The sequence below is a fragment of the Varroa destructor genome, unplaced genomic scaffold, assembly GCF_002443255.2.
Source record: "Varroa destructor unplaced genomic scaffold, Vdes_3.0 BEIS01000002.1, whole genome shotgun sequence".
Lineage (NCBI taxonomy): Eukaryota > Metazoa > Arthropoda > Arachnida > Mesostigmata > Varroidae > Varroa > Varroa destructor.
In genome coordinates this window covers 59,185,889-59,205,556 of record NW_019211455.1, presented here as the reverse complement: position 1 = coordinate 59,205,556, position 19,668 = coordinate 59,185,889, and the positions used below count along the sequence as shown (strand labels likewise).

At 38.1% G+C, this 19,668-nt stretch overlaps 1 protein-coding gene across 1 annotated transcript in view; it reads right to left on the bottom strand.

Annotated features, from left to right (window-relative positions):
- LOC111244349 (glutamate receptor ionotropic, kainate 2-like) overlaps positions 1-19,668 on the bottom strand; it is a 321,397-nt gene that overhangs the window by 289,017 nt on the left and 12,712 nt on the right. The window lies entirely within an intron of this gene.

Genomic DNA, 19,668 nt, shown 5'->3' with positions numbered 1-19,668 from the left:
CCTACTGGTATTAAGCTGGTATTTAGCACATTAGAAGGCAAAAACTTCGTTCACTTCCAAATCAGTATAGATTTTAAGCCGTGTACTGGTAGGCAATTAATAGATTAGGCTGCTAGCTAGCTTCCGATGGACCGTAACTTGAACTCAACCGCAAGCATTGAAATTACTTGCTAACGAATAGCATTATAAAGCATTATTGTATGATCATCTTGTCATGGTGGTAGCCTTTATTTGCAAGGCCTAACTATTCTTATTGTATCCTTGTTGTATCATACTAGGGTTCTTCTATAATTGCTTTTTGTTATATTCACATATTTCACTATATACCTATGTATTGGATTGGTCAAAATGTTATCTATTCTAGCTAGTTTATTTAAATGTTCTTAACTCTCGGAAAAGCCCTACATAGCGGCTGTAAGCACAGCAACTTTGCATGATGGTTCGTTAGAACTTTATAGCTCACAAAAGCAGCACGATGTATAGCGTCAGCATGAAATAATATCATTATGTGACATTTTTGTCTGCCAAGACTTCTTTGCTGTAATATTCAGTTTAACGACTTCAATCGAGTTGCACTCTCCGATAACCATTTTGTTACGTTTTTATAAATTATAGTATCCCTACAAATACTACTAAATGTTTTTAGACGCCCATGTGGAGAGTTGTTCGTAGCTTATCTATTTCTTCTTGCGCCGAAGATTGTCAAAAAACTTTAATATTTTAATCCCTAGAACCGATTTTACCTCAGAACGATTTCTCTCGTGCGAGGAATGATCGGGTTATGTTTTACTAAATTCATATGAGGCCTTTCCTTCTGATTCTTCCTGCCGACTTTTCTTAATGCATTCAAGCGATTCAGTACAATGTCGGGTCCTCTCCACAATTATGCAGGGTCCATTTAAAAGGATCTGACTGAATTTGTTAACCGTCGAGCCTGTAGTCCACTGTTATACGCTCCTTTTTTAGGGAATGGTTTGTCGTTTACATAGAAATCTTTAGTTAGAGGGTATAAAAAGTAACAGTTTAGGCGCATGCTGTTAGAAATTAATAATATCATTTTCAATCCCACGCAAACTCGTTAGTTGGCGACTCTTTACTTAGCTAAAACACTGGCTTTCTGGCCTGCCTAGGGTTCATGCCTCTGGTCTCTCATGTATACAATTTATGAACAAGATCTAGAATTACGTCTTCAATAGCTAAGTGTTATCTCCAAAATGTATAACAATGATCATAATATATCGAAAAACGCATACGAAATGTTTACAGTAAAATAATAGACCTTGATAATTGTTCCTAGACACACGTATATATTATTTTATCATAAGTAAAAATCTACTTCTAATAGAAGATTGCAACTTGGCTACAGGAAAAGACATGGGTGGCTATTAGGGTGACGTTCCACCATCAGGTACGACGCTAGGTAATGTTATATTTTTCTCTATTTTTCGTCCTCAATGGCTTATCTTCTCGTCTATAACAAAACGCAACATTAAAGCCGTATTATACCGTGTCACAGGCCACCATCGATGCTTGCTGGTTCGTAGTCACAGTATAGCCTTTCCGTACTACCAGAAATGGCTCTGTTTCTCGTTGATATTCTCAACATGTGTATTTTACTAACAGTTTGATGACATCTGCTTTTGTTATGTGTCCTTATGGCTTACCGTTAAATAATGAGGAACAGGATGCTACAGCTGTAATTGTCTCTGCAGTTATAGTGAGGTACGCAAGATTATATTCGTCGTAGATAAAAAAAGAAATCTTTATGAGTTTGTAAAACTCGGTTTAAGAAGTAACAGTGTATATATAATATTTAATGGGTCATCGCACAGCCTTTTGGTAATCACTAATTATAAAATAAATATGCAGTTCCGAAATTTGGAAAACACATTCAACTCTGTACTTCTCTCATCTTTGACTTTAACTGTGCGGTAATACGGCCTTTTTTGTTTACTAATTGTTTACCGTAGCAATAAACAAACAAGGTTAAATGAGAAAATAATTAATGAATCAGCATTTTTGCGGCAAAAACCGGATTCTTAGGGTTTGGACTCATAGGAAGCTTTGAATGTCGGTAGTAAACTTGGCTATTACATCGTACGCTTACCAAGATTGCGATACGTTTGCGTTTCCGTATGAATCTGATACAAGCTTGTGCAATTAAAGTACGCTTAGAGCTCGTTTACCAAAAAAGAAAACCATTCAAACAAAGCAAAGCAGAAAGGTTCTACTTTAAAGAGATTTTCGGTTCATTGTGGAGGCATTACTATGGTATGCTTGACGTGCTCGCATACCGACAATTTCAAGCGGGAACGCGACCATTAATTGTAGAGTGTTCTCCATGCATTCCCTGAGGTTGCATACCATGACGGCACTATTCTGAAACGGCGAGGTATCCACCAAAACCGCAATATTAAACGAAATGACGCCAGATCCCAACTATACTCTGTCGGGTACACAAACGGCTATTCTGAGTTGAAGGATCATTTATTATTGTTAACTAAAAAGGGTTTTGTTTGTCTGGAGGTTAAAGAAAAGATTTCTATTAGTTTACTAAGGATGATCGCCTTTCGATTTGGTTGTGTCTTCAGGTTTCATGTTTCGGCTGATCCTGAACTTCTAGTTATCTTATTACTTATATATGAATGGATTTCTAAAGGTCCAGCAAGTGTTACGTAAGTCACTAAGCATGTCCTTGTATGCTACAGTGTATTGCCTTATATATACAAATGATGCGAATAAAATCGCCATAATTTTAAATGAAGAATCTATTCTGCTAATTCAATATTATATCTATTTGCTTCGCATGATATCCTTAACTTGGTAGAATAAACGATACGCTACAGCACTTATATTATCAACATGTGTTAACTTTTCTTCTACACTTTTGTCATTGTATTATTTATTTTAGTATTATAAAATATTACGTTTATTAGTTCTGGACGTATATATTAGAGCGAACAACTGCAATCTCCTTCTTAAGGCAAAAAATCTGCTCTACTTTACATAATATCGTGCCCAGGACGGCGTCACTATTACCTTTATGCACGTGTGTACATTAACAGCCACTGCAGCATGAATGATGCAGCCCTTAAGCACCAGTGGCTCTTTCAAATCTACCGTAGGCTCCATGCAGAACATTTACGTTTTTTCGCCCTGTTCCCTTCAAAGTCTCGATAGCCAGCGGATAGAAAAGGTATATATCCTAGAAAGTAGAACATTTGCGGAGCTTGTCTTGTTCTGCTAAGGTGTCCGCATGGTTTAGTACAACAGCACCGTGGTCGACATGCTAGTGAAGCTTAGAGTATCTACCGAGATAGCACACCAACACAGTCTTTCTTTTGTGGCAAACAATGAGAGTCAGGTTTTTTGATCTACGTCCATCACCTTTAAGGCGGTTCGCTTACGGGAGAATCTAAGTGATTTAAGGGCTCTATAAAAGGTGTGGTCTAAAATTCCTTGCTGCGCTTTTATAACAATAGATCCCTTACCTGTCATTAGGGTCGACTTTCTCACCACACTGACAGAAGCGACAAATTATCAAACGTCAGTCAAACGTGGATCAACATAAACATGCGCAGCGTTATTGTCTAAAAGCGTTCCAATTGACGAAAAGAAAACCATTTTTATTCATGCTTCCACTCCTTAGCTTTGTACAGCTAGCAATGTCACATGTTTATTCTCAATATCACATAAGTATTTATTGAAAAGGTTAGTCGACACTTTTGTTAAAGAGTAAACATAAAACTTCGAAATGTTTCTGTTCAGAGCAGCATTAATTTTTGGATCTTCGTGACTGACACTGTAAACCAAAAGAAAATAGGCTCCTATAAGATTCCAAAAATTGTAGGCGTTTAACCATAACATCGACTTACCTCACGCATGGGTTCAATACTGATTAAAAACTCTCCTTTATCAGAAACACCCCAAATATGCTTATCTCTTCAACGGCGTTGACCGGGAAACTTGGTAGACGTAATCTAACCCGCTAGATCATAGTTTAATATGCTTCATGCAAGAGGAACCTGCATGTAATCACTTCATTTTTTAAGGTCAAATTCGATTCCTATATCGCCCGTAAGATGAGGTTCGCAGATATGTTTCGTAACATTACATCAAAATTCCCGCCCAAAGTGCTATCCACGTATTGCGGATTTAGCAGTGACTACAGAGACAGCTCAAGTTTTTAATGACAAGGAACAAGAGGACCAGTCCAAAGGAATCTTTTTGCTGTACGCCGGTTTCAAAAAAAAATGTGGCTTATTAGGAATAGACACGACAGTGGTTCGTAGGCTTGATCTGTAAGTGCATACAGCTCAAGAACAATAGATCCGGTAAGACCAAGCCAGTGGACTCTTTTGGCCGCGTTATGTGAACTGTTAGAGCACAAGTTCATAATTAGGATTTCCTCACAAGTAATGTAGGTTTGGACTACTGCATAAAGAAACTTTGGCCGCGCGTGCAAAAACCTCAAAACCACTTTTTTCCTGCATTTCTGATGGAGACAGCTTACAGCACTAATAAGCTACTACGAAGCGTTTCTGCATGCCACATTGGTATTTGCCTTTTGTAATACAAAGGAGCAAGCAACAGGTTTGAGAAACCCTTTTTTCTGAAAATCAAATAAGACTGACTAAATTACTTTCAGTAGCAGCTTTGATTAGATAATGTCTACAGCTTTATCACACTGCAGATTTCCGGACGGCAACGCTCGATGGAAGGTCTTTTTTAGAACTTTTAGAGTACTTTATGTACATCACAGGGTGGGAATGGTTCATGGTGTTCCAGGATGTTATCGGAGTCTACCCCGATCGTAGGAACTGGTTTCGCCATCACAAGTATTGACTCATCATCATTGACATCAGGCTAGACTCTGACAAACCTGAATTTCCAGCAGCAGTACAGATTGGCAGGAGAAGTAGTCGGTGGCTTCTGAATCACCTTCTGAGTTCCTACCGAGCGCGCTTACTTTCTCTAGATGCGAGAATCTTAACTTAACGTTTGTTTTCGTCCATCTGACATGGGTCGAGATGTCGCTTCTCTTCTAGAATCTCAATTGCCATCCACTTCTAGTTTCGCTTCTAAAATTGACGAATTTGTTCAGTTCGCTCCCGACCAAAACGAAAGATTCCTTCTCCGTGGGTCGTACGTTACTTGTAGGTCTACTTATTAATTTCTCGACGTCCGTGATGACATCTAGTATTCCCGCACCTAATCCCATTACGGCTATAGAACTCCACTCTAACTGCCGGTTGCGATTGCTGTCTTTCTTTAAGGCGTCTGTACCATTGTCCGACCATCTTCTTCGATCTTTGCCTTTGACCCTCACGGTGATATTTTAGCTAAAGCATAACAAAAGCATTTGCTTCCATGCCAACCGTTATGTAAGTATCCTTCGCAATATTAAACACCTCTGTGCTTTTCAAAAGCACTTTTTATCTGCTATCTCTGTTGGTCGTTGTTCGTAACCAAAGCGGTACCAAAGCGGTGCCCAAAATAGGACTATAGATCCTAAGCCGCCTTTGTTCAGCCAACTTCGGGTTATGAACATTCAAAAGAATCCTCGCGATGTCGTTTACTGTTTTGCTGATTTCGGTTATGGCGATCTTCATATGCTGGATCTCCCTAAGCACACTATAGCATGTGTACGAGATTTATGTGTACCACTATTTATTTGGCGTAAATTACCATTTTAATTTAGCTGCCAGCTGGGAGGAGATTGATAGGCTGTTATTGCTTCTTAATGATAATGCAATTGTCTCGCTCGTCCTTAGTGCTAGCAAAAGTTCGGCTGCTGATCTCCGTTCATTCAGAGCGCGCAAGGCCTTGTTAGCCTTTAGTTCAATTTCCATGACCGTCTTTACCTCCACTGCAAAGTCGTGTACGTACGCCAGCAGTTCGAGTCCACTTGAGATGTTTTGCAGGCGCAGCATCTTATAGTAGGCAATACTCCAGCGGTTTTAGGAATACACCCTAGGAGATACCTGCTGTTGTATACCCTAGGAGATACCTGCTCTGATCCCTAGCATGTAGCCGGCCTATTGTGAAGATAGTTGGAAATCATCCGACCAAGATAAGGCGGTACTCGTTTCCTGACTAGGGTCTCAAGGATGACCCTTCGAGGCAAGCTGTTAAAAGCATTTCTGGCGTTCAGAAGAACGACCAGATATAGCTCATGGTTCTACCACGATGACCTGTGAAATAACTCAGCTGTACCGACCACTTACTCTATCGCCGTGACTACCGATCAATTCGTACTATGTGGAGGACAGCAGGCTGCGGTCCTCAGTCAATTCTAGTAGTCCTATTTCAGTAGCCATTTGGAATTCTTGGCCAGCGATTTTATGCTGCCTGTAACCTTTAATACCCTTGAATAGACTTTCTTCCGACCGAAAACAATAAAAGGGCTAATAGGCCCTTAATATGCCTGAATCAGAGGTGGTCCTGTTGAAGGGCAGGCTGATAAGAACCTGAAAGTTGCCATAATGTTAATACCAGACATTCCTAACTGGAAGATATTAATTGGAGGAGAAAACAGCAGCTCGTCATTAAGTGCCGCAGGGTGTTTAGTTTGCAAAATACTTAGGCACTTTGCGTACGATAAACCAGTCCAACCAAGCAGAACGCATAGGCACGCCGCGGCATTAGACCGGATTTCAGCAGGTAGGGACACCACGTACTGCTCTAAGTTGGAATTTCAAGAACAACAGAGCAATTGTGACTAAATCGACTTGCACTCCTGCGTTGCTCCGAACCGTTATGCCTCGTAGCGTTTCGGCAAGGGCTTCTACATCCAAACGACGGCTCGTTTTTGGAACCAAGTTAACGACTTGATCTCCTAGAGACACAACTGGAAGCCCGCCTCGATGACAACAAATGAAGTCACTCTATTTGTAGTAGAGGATATTGGCATTCAAACCGGCAGGTGTTACCGCACGTGCAATTTAAAGCCTCTTCATTTACGCAGCCTAAATACCTCATGGAGGCTTGACACCTAATTCTTATGACACCGTAACTTGCGAGTCCCCTGGTTTTTAAAGCTCCAGAGGTGTAGGGGGCGGAGGCTGGCTGAACTTGTTTTGAGCTTATTATCATCATCCTAATTTGCCTACCTAATATATTTGACTCAAATTATGGCAATCGAGCAGTAAGAAGCTTTATAAACTTAAGTACCATCAATCCAAATAGAATGGCAGGATATGTCGAGAGTGAAAGCGAGGAAATGACACCGTCTTGAATAGTTTCGTACATTGATCGCTGCCTGGACCAGAGTGTGGGCCGTACTGGTCCGGCTCATCCAAAACACCATTATTTAAACCGTGTGTTTGGGTATCCTTTCGTAACAATCGTATGGAAATTGGCACAAGAAACTAAAAGACAACTCTGTTTTTAACGGGCCCGTTTGAAGGCATATGCGTGGATGGGGCATCTTATTTTTCTGATTTCGGCCTGCTTGGCCTTACTTTTACAAGTAGAAGCAAGGTGGTCGAACGTGTCACAGTTCTCACAAAGTTGGTCGCAGTAAGTATTTATAATACGTTAGCAGTCGTAGTGTTTCTAGACGAACATTGTGATTACGTTACACCGAAATCAACTTGTTCCACTCAAAAAGACTGTATTTAGTTCAGTAATAAACGTCCAAAAATAACATTTTTTACCAGCACTGACAAGATTGTGTGAGCGGCCTTTTAACGGTCTCCACAGTTTGACGACTACAGTAATGCCTGTTGGTCTATATTCAGATGAAGAAGAATCGGAAGAGAAGATGAAGGCGCAAAGGCATATTTGAGATATGCCATACCTAAGTTGCATAAGATATGTGAGTGCAAATCTTAATAATAAGACTGCTATGGACATCGCAAGGTCGCAATACCTGAAAAGTCTCAAAAATCAAATATTTTGTGTTTAGGGTGTAAATCAGTTGTACTGCTGTATACGCCGTATAAGATAGAAACCTAACTGAACTTATTATATAGTATATTAGAAATTATGATCGATGATTTGATGCCGTACTTGTAGAATAATGAATAATTATTATTACTGTTATTTTATATAGTAATTATGAGATGTGAATGTATATAATATAATCATCACCCTTTCATTGCTCTTAGCGCATAAAATCTGCCCCTCCCCGCACAAGTATTATGCCTGTGAAAGCGGCCACGCTGTCCAGCTATACCTACACAAATGCCGTCGCAGCTCTTAAATCCCCGCTGGCCCTTTCAAGTCTATTATAGACTCTTTCCAGAAAGTTTGTAGTTTCTGGTTCTTTCGAAGTCTCGAGCAGGCAATGGATATAAGAGAAATTCATCATGGAACTCATGCCAAGTAAAGTGATTTTCAAGGAATCAAAGAACTAGGGTGTCGACCTAGGTTTTACCCCAAACTAGGTCTCTACTATAATGATAATAGTGTGATGCATATATATCAATTTTAGTTTTATTTGTCAGAAATGTTGCTTTGGTACGTTAGAGTCAGTTTTGTTTCATGTTTCTAAACACCTATTTTAAGAGTGAGTCGTAGCGAGCCGAAGTGAGCGCTTTCGTCATCTTTTGTTATTTGTGGCAATTACTATTTAGAGCGCACACTTCGAGCTAATGATCTTATCTTTTTAGGCTTGACTAATTCAGCCAGCGCGAGACCAGTAAGCTGAAAGTTTTTACAAAGCTTAATTAAATTGCGCAAGTTCTGCTATTCTGTACGCATTAAAACAAATAGACACAAATATATATATATATATATATATATATATATATATAGACACGAATATTCAGACGTCTTGCAGTCATCTTTCCACTCATTTCAGCGAGCCGAGTGGAATAGAGTCCGGCTGTTCCCGTCCGGTTGCTGAAGCGTCTTCCGTGAGTCCAAGGTCAAAGGCTGTTAAGCGTGTGGAAATAAAGGAATTGACGAGACAGAACATCTTCTTTTGCGTGTCGTGTTGCTTGTACGCACGTGTATGTCTCTGTGAGCGAGACTGGGTTGTCAGTTAGCCATCATTGGATCGGTTTGCGCGCAATATAACAATGAGTCACTATAACTTAGCCATCGTATCGACCAACTGACGTTAGTTTTGTTGCTTACTGTGTTAGACGTGCCAGCATTTTCATTGCGCGTAAATCTATCACGTGCAAAACTAGGTCAGTGATGGTCACTGCTGCAGCTGCCGTCGTTATTATGCATCGCTCTACGTCCATGCTTATCTGCGCTAAACAGATGATGCCTAAATATTGTTGTTACTATACCATTGCCTCTTTTCTACTCTGTTGCCCTTATCCATCTGGTGTTTCCTGCTTCCAATGGCCCAAGTAATATGGCAGGATAAAGATAGGTGACAGGTGACGTTGTTCGTGAGACCGCTGCTGCCATTGGTTGTGAGCGGTAGGAGTTGCGAACTTTAGCTTTCTCCTCTAGAGACTATTTAGAGAAACGCTAACGCCGATAAACGACCTTCTCGTGAATTCCACGCCTCATTGAGTCGAGGTTGTCGCGGTGGCCTGTTCACAGTAGTACTGTTCCAGCAGTCATTGCGGCCGCTACCTAACCGCCGTACAGAAAAGACAAAGCCGCTTTTTTACATTGGGCTCTATAGGCAGCAAGCCGGACCATAACGCCATCGATTTGCGTGTCGCGGATCTATCATTACCACACAGCTGCATGCACTCGCGAGAAGACATAAAGGAACGTCGACTGGCAGCGAGCGATCAGCAGTCCTGCCGTTGAACACATCCATTTTGAGAGCATTGATAAAAACCCTTGGATCATGAAAGCTTGCGGGTATTGATCGACCTTACTGGACATGAAAACTCAAGCAAATGAACAGATAGATACTGCCTAGATATATGAAGTGGTAACATTTGTATTGGAACATGACTGAGAAGAACGGAAATACTGCAGCTGCTTTTCTCCAGAATACTTTATTTCAAATGTTTTCTAACAGTGAGATTAAGTTTTGATTGCAAAGATCTTCAGAGTTTGTGTTATTATTGATATATTTAGTTAAAAATAAGCAATGTTAATTATTATTTAATTATTGTACCCATATTTTAATTGTCACTTTTGATTGCGCAGGTTCCTATAGTTACCGTTACGCTTAACAACATATCCGGTTTCGGGTAAATAAGTTATGTACGTACCTTTTTCATTAAATGAGAACTAAAGTAATATTGAAGATTTCTATAAGAATGATGATTTGTATGTATAGTGTAGAAAGAGGGAATTTAATGAATAAGTGCAATATATATGATTTTAAGAAAGTGCATAAAAGTAATAATACACTATTTCATAATATTTTTAATATTCTGCTTTTCATGTTGAATTAAATCCTCTATACCCAAGTAGTACCGAATCGTCGCTAACAAGCGAGATGCTACTTATTTTTACGGATTCCTTGTCTAGCCTTTACCTGCGCAGAGGCAGTAAAGTACTTCATAAGATTTTATTAAAGGCAGAGATGAACTTCTGAATTAGTCTGTTGTCGAGAGTTGTAAAAAATGCTATACTAATCTTTTGCATCGATCCCTCAACTCCGATTTAACAAGCCGTTGACTGAGATACCGAGGTTTGCTAAGAAGAGTTAGTTGTTAACGTTAGAGCCCGACGTCTTTAAATATCGATGCAGTTGATAATTGTAAAGGTGTTACTTCATGTATAAGAGCAGAGAGAGCATTGTGTGATCAAGGAAAGGCAAAAATAACTGCTCTCCAGAAGACTAAGAAACATCTTATCAGTTGAAACGAATCTACGATATTAAAACGTCTTGATAGACGACCATTTATTATAATTCAAATTAATTCCCGATGTATTTGTATCCCGACGTATTTTAATAGATTGGTAGGCTATAAACTTTGGTGACAAATTATCACCAAGCGTGGTTCAAAATCAAAAAATTATTTTGTTCCAAGCTGTAGGTTTCATCGATTAGACATATCTACACCTAATGCGCTAATTCTACTTGTATTTAATTGATTCTCTGAAAACTAAAAATGATTATTCGTAGAAATTACTCAAGTTAAATATTCATATTTATATTCGGTATCTTTATTAGTAGAAACTTTATTAAAACGTGTCCATAATGATGTATCAACACATGCATCTCTTAACAACATAGCAAATACTGGAAAATACTATAGTGTTTTTCATACCGAATCCTAAAACCTAACCTAAAACCTAATCCTAAAACAATTGAATAGCATCCTACCTACACGGGTAATTTATCCCGTTCAGGGAATAGGCTGTTCGCCGCCGAATCCGTCACATATATATACCGAATACTTGTAAAAAAAAAACAGCATAGAAATAGATTTTAAATGCATTTTTGCTTTCATTAACGCGCTCTACTCTCTGCATGGTTTTTAAGGTTTACCGAGTCGAGTTACTAAATATTAATGACATAGATTGTCAACAGGCTTTGCTATGCATTTGAAGTGATTGTTGGTTGAACTGCATCTTCTGCGGTTGGAAATAAAGGTTTACATGCAAGATTTCCCGAAAAATTCCCAGCGACAATTTTTTTGCGAATTTCTGAATTGAGTTAATCAGTTATGACTTTACACTCTCCTAATCAGCCTTGATGTTTTGCCGTGGCAAAATGATTCAAAAGCGCTCCTCCATATGATCCGTTTAGGACTTTGCCGTAAAAATAAACTATAATCTTTGCATTACCTGTAAGATAGCAGCTCTCAACCCGCTATCGTAGAATGTTTTAACGAAAACGAGTCCGCAAAAGACAGTAAATTATCATATATAAGTAATATTTATTACAGTTAACCACTTAATACCTACCATACTATAATAAAACGACGCAGCAGGTAATTAGCACGTGCTCGATTATTTCAACATCTTATGCAGAAAGTACTTTCGAACCTGCGTTTCATAGTGGAGTTATGAGCTAGGAACAAACACAATAAATTTTTTTATTCATCTAATCAAGTTCAGTCATTGTTTTATATAATGGAAACAAACCGACTTGTGTAAAAATTAGGCTCATAATTCGTCTAGTTCGAAGACAAAAAACCTTATTGCCTAAATTTAACTCTACACGAGTTAAATTTAGGCAATTTGGAATTGAGAGCGAACTACCGACTGGTGCGTATACCATTGATAAGCCTTATAATCTATTGCTCTAATGCCGGTAGCTGCAGATGCATGGTAGAGTTTTATGAGATGCGAATAATTGATACGACGTGTAGGAATGCTTTCCTAGATAGCACTGTATTCAATATTATGTAGATTTACTCATATGTTTAAATCATATGTGTTCGTAGCATCCCGTAAGTTCAAACATGAACACTTTGCCTGGTATCTAGAATCTTTATCTTTTACCAAGGTAATCTAAAATTGGTACATTTTATACGATTTCAATGACGTTATTACGCTGGCGTTTCTAAAAAATGACACAAGCTCTACCTATGGTTTATAATATATGTAATAATGTACGCAATAATGTAAACGTTCTTTGTCTCCAACATAAAATGATTTCTACAAGCGTCGTATGGCATGTTGTCATAAATTCCACATAAGTAAGTGTTTGCGCTACTTTGTTAGCGCGGCTGAATGATTGAATACCAACATTGTTTGAAAAGTAATTTTGATGGTTCCAGATTACTTAGAATATGGCCTGTAGTTTTTGGACAATCACTGATGCTCTAGATTTTGAAGATCACAAGCCGATTTTTTCTACGGAGAAATAAGAAGGCAAAGCTTAGGAAATAAATAACGAATAAAACTGAGCTATCACTGCGTTGATAAAACATTGGGCAATCAAATTTTTTTATCGTATAGAAGTTGATATACATATATAAACAGCATTTATGGAAATTTATACTGAAATCAACAAGTGAAATATAATTTGTTGAAACAAACGATCTACCAATCCAATGAAAGGTAGTTTTTTCTACGCTGTGAAGGCCAGGAATTTTCATTTTTTTATAACATGTAACTGTGAGTGCAATGCGATGATAAACAATAAATGTCAATACGTCGAAACTCGGGAATACCGTAGTTATATAAATTAATATGGAAGCTCCAAGCAATCTGCCTCAAAAATAAAGCGCATTGCTTATGCGAAATATCTAGGTTTATGTAGGTCCGCTGAAGATGGCCTACTGCGCTCCATTTTTATTAAGTGAAATGACGTAGACAAGTGAAATTCCGCGGTGTTACTTCACTTTACACTACTATGCAAAAACTAATTTCAGATACCAGTATCAACACACATCAAGCAACATTAACTATCATGTCTTACAACAGTATAGTATAGTAGTATAGTAATCTTAGGTCTTTTATAACTAACAGGGCCTTCATGTTATAATATCTGTTATACAATTCTTTTTTATTAAAACAGCTTCTGTTATACAAATCTTATGAACGAACTGTATAATCGTAAACTGATGAGAACGAGTTGAAGTGATTTATTGAAGTACATGTTTGCAATGAGATATATCGAGAAAAAGCTGTTGTTTACTGTTGTTAATAAAAGTATATGCATAAGTGTGAATGACTTGTCATATGATAGCGTTACCTACCCGAAATTTCTCACAAATAACCCCATTCAAACGTATGGATCATCAGGAACGCACTCTTAAACAGCGTCAATCAACTCTGGAATCCGCACTGTCTTTATCTGTTTTGGATATTCCGTCAAACTGTGCTGGGACCTGCTTCCGCTTCTTCGGCAGCCGCATGTTAATTTACAATGCCTGCAATCACTTGTAAGATTGTCGGTTTGGGTAACAAAGGTACTTTGTTATCTTGCTGGCGTCTCTTCCTGCGCGCAGAGATTGATAAGTTACTCTTCCCTCAAACACTGACGTCGCGGCATTGTTTTATAGCGTTAAAAGCAAGTTTGCTCAATTCTTCCTTAGAACGAAGGTTCCTCTAGTAGTACCGGTTTTCATAAAAGGGTATTCGTAAAATCGTTGCTAACCGATATAAAACGGTCCAGATTTAGCTGGGTCACCTGGCCACATTTGTATGTATATATATATGGGTCTGTGCGCTAACGACGCCCATTGACGTCCCATTCGACCTCGAACACACTTTGTAAGTGTTCTCCATTAAAGGAACTTTTATTAATTAAATTGCTATTCATGAAAGCTGTTTTTTTATAACCAACCTTTGAACTAAATGCTACATTTCTTTTGTTATCAATTGCTTGCAGGGCGTTCAAGAAATTGTAGCTTTCAATGGGATTCTCTTTCAAACACCACGTGTATTTTTTCTAAAGAGTATATAATTTTTTTAAATCCATCGCAATTTAAATACTCTTTTTTTACATCTTCACACCTTCACTCACTTTCAGTGGTCGTAGTTGAGGTTGGTATATATTCGCAACAGTTGCTCAAACAGCAAAAAATTTTATTTCCTGGTATGAAAATGGTTAACTGTGTGAAATATGTATTTTACAAAAAAAAACCTTTGTTATTATAGACGTTATTTGGTCGATTTTTTGTGACACGTTGTTATAGACTCGTCTGCGGTAATTGGAACATGCTTCCTCGCTCTGTCTTGCCCGCATTATTTGTTGGATTCGTTGTCTGCCTTCCATTGACGTGCTTTACGATGAAACGCTAAATGTACTCAAAAATGAGTTCGATACTCTATTACCATTTTTTTGATATCCTTCCTTTTTGCATTTACGCACCGAATATAAGATGCAACCTCACATAGACCGACCGACCCGCCTAAGTATCACTATTCATCCGCAAACATCATCGCCACCTCAGTTTTATTACTATTGTTATCACTACTTCTACCATGATCGCTGGCAATGCTATCACGTCATTGAGCTGTTTGTGTGCGACGAAACTTCGTCTTCGTATGCCGCCCCTATTCCAAGCCTGTTCCCCATAGAATCGCTAGTGCATGGCGGGGGGAGCTGCGTTGCAAGTGGTCAACTGTAGTGGCTGTCGTATACCCTCTTTGTTCGGTCGTGTAGCGTTACATCCAGCGTCGGAGGTACCCGCATCGGCAATGGTAGCGGGATCACCGCCTGCGATGCCAACGCCATTATCATCGTGCACCTGCTGTCATTGAGATGGCGTAATCCGTTCCGTTTGATAGAGTTTTCAATGGATGGATGATGGTCATGGTCAATCCTGAATGCATTTTACTCTCGCCATCTATCAATAGCTACCATTACCAAAAGCTCTTTCTTCTCTGTGGTCAGACCCATCGTCTGATCTAAACATCTAGATACGCGAGTAGTCTGTCTCAGTCGGGCCATAGTCTCGTACCTGTCTTATTGCCTTTGATAGGAGACACACTTGATTTATCTTTTTCGCATGACCCAGAAGCAAGATAACCGTTAGTTTCAGCGTGATTATATCTGTACAAGAAACGTTTGCTGCTTTTGTTGCTGCAACTCAAACGCGATCTATAATAAACCAATAAACGATATGATTGCACTCGCTAAAATTTTTTCTCTTAGCCTTGTCGTTTGTTTGCAGGCAAATTGTATCTGTTAAAACATGGATAGAGATTAGCTGAACACTGTACTCGCGTATCAGTCAATCATGGCCACAGCCAGTCAGACAGGTGTCCGAAATCCTGGCGAAATTTACAGCCGTCGTATCTGATACTAAGTAAAAAAAAAACACAAAATAAATAAGAATTAACGACTGTATCCGAGTTCAAGAACATTATCGAGTAGTTTGAAAGCAATGATTACTTATTTTATCGATTGGATGTGCCGCGTTCAGATTCAAACTGGTTTCAACTAGGCCACTGAACATGGGGGCAAATTTGGAATAAACCAAACCTGTTCTATGCTGTCCTCACATTTCTTTCGAAAACGTTGTATATGCAGTATCTTCAATAGAATAACATATTGCACTTAGTCAGGCTTAGAGCTATATAGAAAATATTATTATTCAAAATACAGTCTAATATGGAAGCGTCACTGGCAATTCATGTTAAGCTTTGATTTACGTCTTTTTACTATAACAAACAAATCTGCTTTCGTTCATAATACGCACCACTTCGATTTTTTCTTCCAAAGCAGTTAACATCGAACATGACAACGAGTAATTGGCACAGCTTCATAAAGTGTTCATACACGTTCTGTATAGCGCATCAAGTGCGACCCATGTGTTTCCTTTTTCAAAAAACTTAACCCATTTTGTATTCAGATATGAGTGCTTCGGTTTTACATACAATCAGCGCGAATATAAGCGAAGCCTATAATAGTGAAAATAGGTTTCATACATCGACTAGATAAACCGAGAACTTTGTATTTCCGCTTTTCTTCTCTTTCGTAGTTACTTTGTTACTAAGTATTTAGTAAAACGTGCAGCTCCTGATTGATAGCTTTTTTTTCATTCGCAGCTTTCTTATATCTAACAGGAGACTCAGTAATGAGATTCGTCTATTTAAAAGAGCTGATACAATGTGCTCCTTAGCAAGTATCGGACTCGCTTTTTCACGATAGTTTAGGGAGACAGCACATGTCGAGTCATCGACGACGTTCTTCCGGAAAGCCGCGCTATCTGCATTTTGGTATAACAACAGCCCATCTGCGCGGTGATAGCTATCAGCAAAGTTCTATATGCGCCTCAGGTGTTTGATTTTTATGGGTTCAAGTTTAGATCAAAATTTACTACACGGTTATTCTTTTCATGACAAAAATTGGAATAGATACCCGCAATCTGAAATTTGGAAATCTTCTCTCTCATTCCGTAATTCTCATCATTGCGTGTACGTATACGAAAATGTTGATTGATCTTTCTTGTCGATTCGACTGAATCAACATTTCTTATTGGTGTCTTATTATAGGATAGCTACCATGAATAAACGGACATCGGCGATAAAGGAGCCAGCCAGTGCTACCGAACTTATTATGTGGCCGGATCTAAATAGGAAAATACTCGTAGTATAGTATTATTATTGTTATTACTCATAATACTTAGGTCATAGCTGACCCCGATGAGCCAACCCCGATGTCTTATTGCTGTGATAAGCAAAAACCCGATAATATCTGTCTTCTGTTTATTTGAAGATGCCCGTGTTTCGAAAGAAAAATGCCTTCCGAGCGTGCAAGTTGTGCAAAGTTGCTAGTAATCATTCTATGGGCTTTCACTCTATTTCTTACCATATTCAAGAATTTGCTTGGAGCTTTTTATAATTTAATATTAAAAAAAAAATCTGTTGGTGCCAACAGACAAGTCAGATAACAAACGCATCGTGTAACCAGTAAACTGAACGCATTCTGAAATGAATTTATGAAATGCGCTTTTGAATTTCTACAAAAGATAACATCATTTACATGGAATCTTTCCAGCACGATCATTTTGTTTCGATATCGGGTTACCGATTACGAGTAGTAGTCATAGTTCCTTCAATTCCATGAAATTGTAGAAAGTTACAGTGGCAGGCTTATTTCTCAGTTTTTCTACATCGCATCAAGCTATAAACAAGATTTTCCATGTCTGAATGACATTTGGCAAAACTGAGAACAACCAACATTCAATCAAAACATACAAAGTAGAATAAATGTGTGCGAACGGCGACAAATCAACTGCTCGATTTAAAAGTATTCAAAGAAAATTTTATCGAATGATTTCGTTCCAGTTCCGACCAGCCGACCGGCCGATGATCCGATTTTTTGCAATTTGATTGTAATAGATTTGAAGGTGTGTTCATAGGCTGCCGATCGTCTACCCGTGAATGACCACAGACGTTCCCGCAAAATTATGATATCTTATGGGGAAGGAAAAGAAGAAGAAATTGCTGCTTGCAGGTCTTACAGCTTTTGAGAATCCCAAGTAAACGCATGCCCTCGATATTCTTTACCCGAACGTTAACGTCAGTTTCTAGGTGAGACTTACATGGCTGCGTCCCACATGCACCAATTTTTCCGCAGCTTCCCGAGTAGCTTTTGTTTGGCCTACAATTTTATAACCCCATTATATTTCGAGTTTAGCGTCCAGGATCTCCATTAGGCATTTTATTAGACGGCTGGCTTTCAGCACGAAGCAATGCCCGAGTTCGAACCTAGACCACAACGTATCCCTAAAGATTAAGAGACAAATACGTTGCCCACTAAGCTATCACAGACGGATAATTTCATGACCCAGTTCGTACGTTCTAGAAAATAAACTAAATAGCGATAAAAATACACAATAATATAAATACAAAAATATATAGAATAAATGATTTTGCGTCAAATAATTCAATATAATAATAAGGTAAGTAATGTTTAATAACGTCTAAATTTTTCTGAAACATTACAAAAGCAATCTAGATTTAAATACTGAATTCTTCTGAAGAACCGTCCTCTAGTAGTAAAAATAAAGTGCACAAGGCTAATAGCATGATGTCATATATTTGATACTCAAAAAAGCATGACCCTCATGTTGACGACTCACGTTAACACAATAAATGGAATTATAAAAAAACAGAAGAGTTGCAGATTGAATTATACACTTATAAAGCACTGTTTATAGTCAATCATAAACAAGCTCTTCTCTAATTTTTTCGAAGTTCGAAGTTTATTTTGCAGGTTACCTTTGAATTCTAGAGGTTGTTGATGATGCGATCGAAATCAGCTTCAATACAACATATCCGCTGCGTGGTAGTATTACAAAACTTGCAGATTAGTAAATATCATATATTTTTAGTAAATTTAAATTAATTTAATTAAAAACGTTATTCAATCTTAACTAAATACGTTATACGTTTCAATGGAAAGTAGTAATGATATTGTCGTTCAAATTAAGTTAAGTGAAGTTTATCCTACTATATAATAATAATAATAATAATAGACATATTGTTGCGGTTCATGTTGAAAACCGCTTTCTGCTTCCTGGGTATTTTTGGTCATACTTCCATTAAAAACCTCGATGGAATCGTATATGATACTTACTTATATGTAACACATCTTTATTCAACGAGAAGCGTAAACAACACTAAATTTGGTTTTAATTTTCTGACCGAGTGGTTTCTATATCTATTCAGTGATATATTAGTATTCTTGCCAAAACACACACAGGTATATAAATATATGATCTGTTTTCAAAATGACATGCTTTATTTCTTCTTACATTGAAAATGGTCGTTTTTACAGTGCCATTTATTCTATTTGCTCTATAATTGGTTTATGCCTTCCCTCTTATTTGTCCTAGGTCTCCTGTTAATATTTTTGAAGAATTTTTAAAAACCGCAAAGCCATCGCAATGATGCAGTATTTATGTTTTGGTGTTTGTAAGTTACACCTACTTATTTAGTATATTATAAGACGGACCTATAGGCCTCCCCCTGCGCCTATTTTGTCGTTGATTAATTTAATTGATTGAGTAATTTGTTCACTTAGGATAATAGAAGCTGTAGGTCAAGTATACATGAACAATTACATCGTTGCAATTACTTCTTCCAATTTAACTAGTTTCCCTTTTATATGAATTCTGTCAGCTTGTTCTAATAGGTTCGCCAAGAGGCTTAGCCAACTTAACGTTTGTCTCGATTGTTAAATGTTGCCTTTTAGTATCTTTTTTTTACAATGTAATTAAGAATTTTTCGGTGTTTTGACCTCTCAAAACACGTGAATCGAGTTCGCCCTTGACTTTTGAGAGACGTTCCAATCGATAAGGTCGGCCGACCTATGGATTCTACTCCTGGCATTTTACCAATACGTTACACTCTTTTTTTTATAACAAGTCATTACATAGTTTC